Source organism: Maylandia zebra, linkage group LG23 (genome assembly GCF_041146795.1).
Source record: "Maylandia zebra isolate NMK-2024a linkage group LG23, Mzebra_GT3a, whole genome shotgun sequence".
Classification (NCBI taxonomy): Eukaryota; Metazoa; Chordata; class Actinopteri; order Cichliformes; family Cichlidae; genus Maylandia; species Maylandia zebra.
The window spans coordinates 27,998,656-28,005,740 of record NC_135188.1 but is presented as its reverse complement, the minus strand read 5'-3'; the positions used below and the strand labels follow the sequence as shown (position 1 = coordinate 28,005,740).

General features: G+C 41.2%; 1 non-coding gene across 1 annotated transcript; it reads right to left on the bottom strand.

The window, feature by feature from the left end:
- Nucleotides 1-6,500: 6,500 nt before the first annotated feature.
- trnar-ccu (transfer RNA arginine (anticodon CCU)) lies at nucleotides 6,501-6,573 on the bottom strand. The gene has a single exon. It is a non-coding gene; the product is annotated as a tRNA-Arg (tRNA).
- Between the last annotated feature and the right edge of the window lie 512 nt (nucleotides 6,574-7,085).

The following is a 7,085-nucleotide window of genomic DNA, read 5'->3' as shown; positions in this document are numbered from 1 at the left end:
TCAAAAAATGCAAAATTTGCTCCCATAAAATTAAGCCTTATTAGTCAGGGCTCATGCACAGTAACACTGATCTCATAAGAAATGAGTTTTCAGGTACGTACAATATTAAATAAGCTATAAAGTCAATTACATATCTAAGACATAAATAGAGAAATAAAATCTAATTATGCCTACACTCATCAGCCACTTCATTATGTACACCTTTCAAGTACTCGGTTGGACCTCCTTTTGCCTTCAGAACTGGTAAAAATTTAGCAAAATGCTGAATAACGTTTGATGTAATTCAACCCAGTGATCCAAATCTCAGTTTCTCTCTGGTCCACATGTGGTTTCATGAATCTCCAAATCAAATCAAATCAAATCAAATCAAATCACTTTTATTGTCACATCACATGTGCAGGCACACTGGCACAGCACATGCGAGTGAAATTCTTGTGTGCGAACCCCACAAGCAACAGAGATGTGCAAACACAACAACACAAACGAGCAAAATACAAGAATGGCCAACCTGAAACTAATAAATATATGTACAATATATAATAGTGTATGCATTTCTGGATGTGTATACTAAATATTTTCCTACGTGTGTGTGTGTGTGTGTGTGTGTGTGTGTGTGTGTGTGTGTGTGTGTGTGTATACACATTTTTACAAATTAAATAGTAAAAATAAATAAATAAATAAATAAAATAAATAAAAAATAATAAAAAATAATAAAAATAAATAATAATAAAATATATAAAATATACAGAGTTGAATATGTGCAAAACAAGTGGCATTTATATACAGTGTGGAGTGCATAATGTTGAAGTTCCAGTAGTGAAGCTGAGGTGTCTATGACGTGTTCAGCAGTCTGATGGCCTGATGGAAAAAGCTGTCTCTCAGTCTGCTGGTACGGGACCGGATGCTGCAGAACCTCCTTCCTGATGGAAGCAGTCTGAACAGTTTATGGCTGGGGTGACTGGAGTCCTTGATGATCCTCCCCGCTTTCCTCAGGCACCGCTTCCTGTAGATGTCTTGGAGGGAGGGAAGCTCACCTCCAATTATCCGTTCAGAGCACCGCACTACTCGCTGGAGAGCTTTGCAGTTGTAGGCGGTGCTGTTGCCATACCAGGTGGTGATGCATCCAGTGAGGATGCTCTCAATGGCACAGTGATAGAAGGTCCTGAGGATGCGGGGGCTCATGCCGAATCTTTTCAGTCTCCTGAGAAAGAAGAGGTGCTGCTGCGCCTTCTTCACTGTTTTGTTTATGTGTACTGACCACGTAAGATCCTCAGCCAGATGTACGCCAAGGAACCGGAAGCTGCTCACTCTCTCCACAGCAGCGCCGCTGATGGTGATGGGGGTGTGTACTTCTCTGCACCTCCGGAAGTCCACTATCAACTCCTTTGTCTTTGCGACGTTGAGGGTGAGATGGTTGTCTTGACACCAGTGGGTCAGACAAGACAAGACAAGTGAGTTTGGCAGCTAAATGGCTGTTCTGCTGCTGGTCACAATGTACCAAAGGTGCTCTATTGTACCAGCTGTAAACAGAGCAGCCCCAGTGGCCTAACCCACAATCCCCCAGGGATTGTGGGTTCGAGTCCCATCTGGGGTGACTCGCAGCGGAAGCGTGCTGATCGATGGATCGAAACCATCCTCTGCTAAGCCTTTTAGTAGTTGTCACTAGAATGGAAATAGTTCATACTGGTCATTGCTAGTACCTCTGAAACCTTTTAGCCTTCAGAGTTGCTTTAATCTTTTGTGGCACAGATTCAACAAAGTGCTGGAAACATTTCAACAACATCACATAGTTTCTGCATATTTGTTGGCAACACATCCATGATGTGAATCTCCTGTTCCACCACATCCCAAAGTTGCTTTACTGGATTGAGATCTGGTGACTGTGGAGGCCGTTGGAGTACAGTGAACTCATTGTCATGTTCAAGAAACCAGTTTGAGATGATGTGAGCTTGGTGACATGGTGTGTTATCCTACTGAAAGCAGCTATCAGAAGATGGTGCACTGTGGTCATAAAGGGATGGCGAGCAACAATACTCGGGTAGGCTGTGATGTTTAAATGACGCTCAGTCCAAATGAAGCAGTCCAAAGTTTGCCAAGAAAATGTCCCTCACAGCATTTCACCACCAGCATCCTGAACTATTGATGCAAACCAGGATGGATCCATGCTTTCAAAGTAAAAGTTTTTCTCTTTGCATAGAAATTTGATTCGATGTTCGAGTTTCAAGCTTCAAGCTTCAGTCGAAGCGTCTCGTGTGGAAATCCTGAGGAAGGTAGTGATAGATGGGGCTTGAAGGAAATAAAAAGATCCCTCTCTCTTCTTTTATAGCAGTATTGTGGTGAACTCTAATGTGTTGTAGCCTCACATTACAATACATTTAACCACACACGGACCTTTAACAGGTAAACCTCAGAGCTACTGATGTGTTCTTACCCCCTTGAACCCTTGTGCCCTCTTTTTTCCCTGTTGCTTTAATTTAGTAATCATTTTAACTGTGTTACATGATTTGTTTTTTGCAAGAAATTTCCTTTTTAGTAAGATTTGTGAAATCCAACTTGAGCCACAATCAAAATGATCAAACCTTCAATTAGTTTTAGGATTTTAACCATTTAAAATCCTAAAAATGTTTAATTATCCGAATTACTAATTTTTTTTAAACGAAAACAACAACAACAAAAAATAAACAGTAAAAAGAAAGAAACAAGTCTTGGACATGTCAGCAACAAAAACGATTTCATTGTAATAACATTTTTTGATACTCCCTCTCGACACCTTTGTGGCCAAAATTCCTCATTCACTTCCATTGCAGTATAAATACATGCACTGTCTAATGTTAGCATTTAATTTTACGGTAGTGATATTTGACAGTTTGAAATCTCCTCTTGCTGCGAAAGTAAAGCAGTTTGATCCTAGAACTTTGTCCTCATTCATGATTTCATTATGTTTATAATCTATTGCTATTTCTTTTCTCTCACTAAGAGTTGTCAGACAGCCTCCTGATTTTCCCGGGTTCAGCTGTCACTTCCCTCCCTGAGCCTGGTTCTGTTAGAAGTTTCTTCCTGCTTAAAGGGAGTTTTTCCTTCCATCTGTCACCAAGTGCTTGCTCAAAGGGGTCCTTGCGATTGTTGGGGTCTGCATTGTTGTAGGTTCTTTACCTTACAATACACAGTAAAGTGCCTTGAGGCAACTATTGTTGTGATTTGGCGCTATGTAAGCAAAACTGAATTGAATTTAAAAAGGGAGGGTTAACTGGTTACTATATATATGGTTTATGCAAGTAAACTATATAAACTGAAAAAGAAGACTGTGTTCCTCTTTGACAATATTGCTTTAAAGAAAGCCAATTTAAGAACCAGTCAGGACAGACTAAAAGAAGAGCTGTGGTTTTGAGACTGGCTCTATATCAAACTGCAGTTGTTAGGGGGTAAACACAGCCTTCCTAGCTTAAATGTTTTAAGTATTCACATCTGATTTCTGTCGTCCTCTTTGCTATTCTGTGATGCAGTATTTAAAGGGTGGGAAACCTGGACTAAGTGAGATGTCAGATTTGAGCGCCACATTATACGTGTAATAACAGTTTAAGGATATAATCCATCACTGCTGTCCTGCGTCACGTCAGCCCGTCGAGTGAGGAGGAGTTGGGGGGGGGGGAAAGAAGTTGATCCGTCTGCCTGGGTCATCGTTTGTCAACGTATTAGATGACAAATAATTGGTCATTCATCAATAACAATAGATGAAAGCTGAAATGATTTATTGCCTTTATGACAAAAAAATGGGCTGGCTGTGAAGATGGTGATGATGAGGACGATGATGGAGCTCTCAGGTCAGCCAAGCAGAAAGATGAGAAGGAGGGTTTAAAAAATGAGCAGATGTTGGAGGAAAACTAAGAGGTAAACCTGGAGGAGGAATAAATATTCTACAGCAGCATCACCAGCACCCTTTGAGAAGTTAAAAAGCTAAATTCTCCCTCTTATCTGGTTGAGGCTGCTCTGCCATTGACCAGCTATCAGGTCATGATGGATCGCTCCAGCCTGACGAGCACAGTGCAATCCTCTTATCGATCCCCTCAGATCCCTGCTTGATTACCACCTCAGTGTGATACTGACAGAAGCCCTCTCTGCTCTCTGCTGCTATCAGGACTGCTGTGGACGACGTTTGGGATTAAAGCTGAAAATACTGATGTTTACACTCTCTCCAGTTTGCGATTGTGGCTCCCAGAATGATCAATTCTTGGTCATGCACGTAAACAAACAGGATTTTAGTTTTCTATCTCATGGTTGTCATGTTTAAGAAAGAGAGAGGACCATAAATGCAGAGCTGTAGGCGGACATTAATTTAAAGTCTTTTACCGAAGGAAAACCAAAATCCATGAAAGAGCACAGGAATACTGTGGAACACAGCAAGCTAAGGAATAGTTAACAAAGGCTAAGAGGAATAAAGAGGATAACATGATAGAAGGCTAAATGGAAATGAGGGCTATAAAAACTAATCAAGAAAATGGGACTGAGGAATTTAAAACTAAACACTAAGGCTACCAAAATAAAACAGGGAACGCCTAAACAGGGGAACATCCCGGTGTTACCCATTGTCAAGTCTCCGTCCGTGAAGTCAGGGAAAAGTGAAATAAGGAATTCAACAAACTCATTTGTAACTGTAACAAAACACACAGCCAATAAAGAAATGACAGAAGTCAAAATGCTGTCGTACACGTACTGTCATTGCTCCAGGCTTTTGTAATCCTGTCCCCCCTCCTCCTCCTGTGTGCTCCTGCCTCTATCATCTTGTTCAGCATTGGTCCTAATGTGTTATTCATCCTGTTTTATTTTGAAGGTTTGAACCTTGTACTTTTGTGGATTCCTGTTTTCACACTTTAAAAGGTCATAAAACACCTGTAAGATTGAGCGTGTGCGGTGTGCGAGGCACAACCTCGATGGAGCCAACTAACAAGAGACAGCTGAGACGGCGCTGCTGATTCAGTGATTCAGTTACTTCTTGGTGCTTGATGATGAAGTGAAGCTCCTGATTATTTGTGGTGTAGGTTGCTTTTATAGTCACTGATTGCTGTAGACAACAGCGTCTGTCACCAGCCAAGAATAAGTGGATTACAGTGGTTGGCAGGCCCGTCCCCACTGAAACCTCTGAAAATTAGAAGATAAACCTTTTATTTTGTCTGTTTTTCAGTGTATAGGTTTCTTTTTTTAAATTCATCTCCAGAAGAAGCTCCAAAGGCTCTGGCTCAGACTGAAGACTTTCAGGTGCTTTTGTTTGAAATATCTTGAAGTCCAAACGCGTCTGCGTTGTCTCATCTTCGTTTCTAAATGTCTAGGAGAGACATTTTTGTGTTCATTTGTCAGAGTATCTAATAATGTTTAGAGGACGGGAGAAAGCGCCTCTGTGCCTGTCACCGTCATGGCAGCTGCTTCATCTGCGCTGAGCACTGAGCCAGCCAATGAGTCGCAGCTATCAAAAGTCATAATCTCTGTATTTACGTGGCCGGTAGCCGAGCTGGCAGGTCTTCAGTCACAGAACAAACTGGATCCACGACCTGCCAAAGCGGCGTCCGAATCAATAGATCCAGTTACAGTAAGAGGCCGTTTATCTCATCATCTCGGAAGGAATTACTGCTCGCTCAGTGGCTCTCTCGTTGCATTCTGGGAAAGCTGACAGACGCTGGGAGCTCTGTGGCGGTGGCGGAGGGTTGTTGAACGTGTAGGTAGGGGTCCAATTTTGAGGATAAATGATAGTGGATTTTTGTACAGCCACTGGAATAGGAGTTTGCCTTTCTTCATTTATTTTTAACAGTTTTATTTTTTATTTTCTGCTCAGTTTTATATTCATTACTCTGCTTTTCACTGGATTGTCTCTTTATTTGTTGTCTTTTGTCCATTCCTGCGTTTTCTTTTTTAAATCTCCTCTTAGTTTGTGATTTCAGCCTTTTTTCTTGCCCCTTAACAACATTAAAACTTTCCACATTCCTTGTTTCTTCTGCACTTTATCCCCAAAATTTTATTTCAGTGTAATGTTTTTTAATTGATAGTTAAAAACTGCCTCATTTATGATTCCTTAGGTTGAAGTTCAAACTGAGTAATCAGAATGGAGGAGAAGGGGGATTAAACTGACTTTGAATCTGACATAGTTGTCGGTCGGAGTATTTCAAAAACAGCTGATCTACTGACGTTTTTCAATGATCCCTGGAGTTTACAGAGGTGGTGGAACAGCAGATTAACATCATGGATGTGCAGCTGATAAACATGCAGAAACTGTGATGTTGTTATGTCAACCAAAATCTCTGAGAAATGCTTCCAGCACCTTGTTGAATCTGTACCACAAGGTATTAAAGGTGTCCAACCAGGTACTAGCAATGACACGTCCAGTGAGTGTATAAATGAACTATTCAATTCCAGTGACAACTACTAAAAAGCTTTGCAGAGGATGATTTTCAATCCATCAACCTCTGGGTTATGGGCCCAGCACGGTTCCACTGCGCCACTCTGCTAGAAATCACCCCAGATGGGACTCGAACCCACAATCCCTGGCTTAGGAGGCCAGTGCCTTATCCATTAGGCCACTGGGGCTGCTCTGTTTGTTGCTGGTGGTCCTAGCAGATTCACATCGTGAATTTGCAGCTGACAAATCTGTAGAAATTTTGTGATGTTTTCATGTAAACATGGAACAAAATCTCACCTTTTTGAAACTGTGTCATGAAGAATTAAGACGGTTCTGAAGTTAAAAGAAGGCCAGAATGAGCAAGCCATACCCAATGAAGTGCCCAGTCAGTATATTAACAGCTATCCAAGTATATTTGGAGACTAATTTCAGCATTTTTACCCCCCTCCCCTCCCAATGTCCTGATGCCATTACCGATCGATTTGAGTGGATAAGCCCAGATATTTTATTGTGAAAGTTCAGACTCTAGTAACTTAAATTTCATTCCTTGTTCTGTTTGCTTTTTTGAAGGAAAAGGAGACAACACTGGAGCACACCTAATACGATTCAGTAGGAGCACAGAATGTAAAAGAAGCTTCACTAACTTAAGATATGTAAGAGATGACATAAAATGCCTGGAAACAATTTGAAACTGGACTTT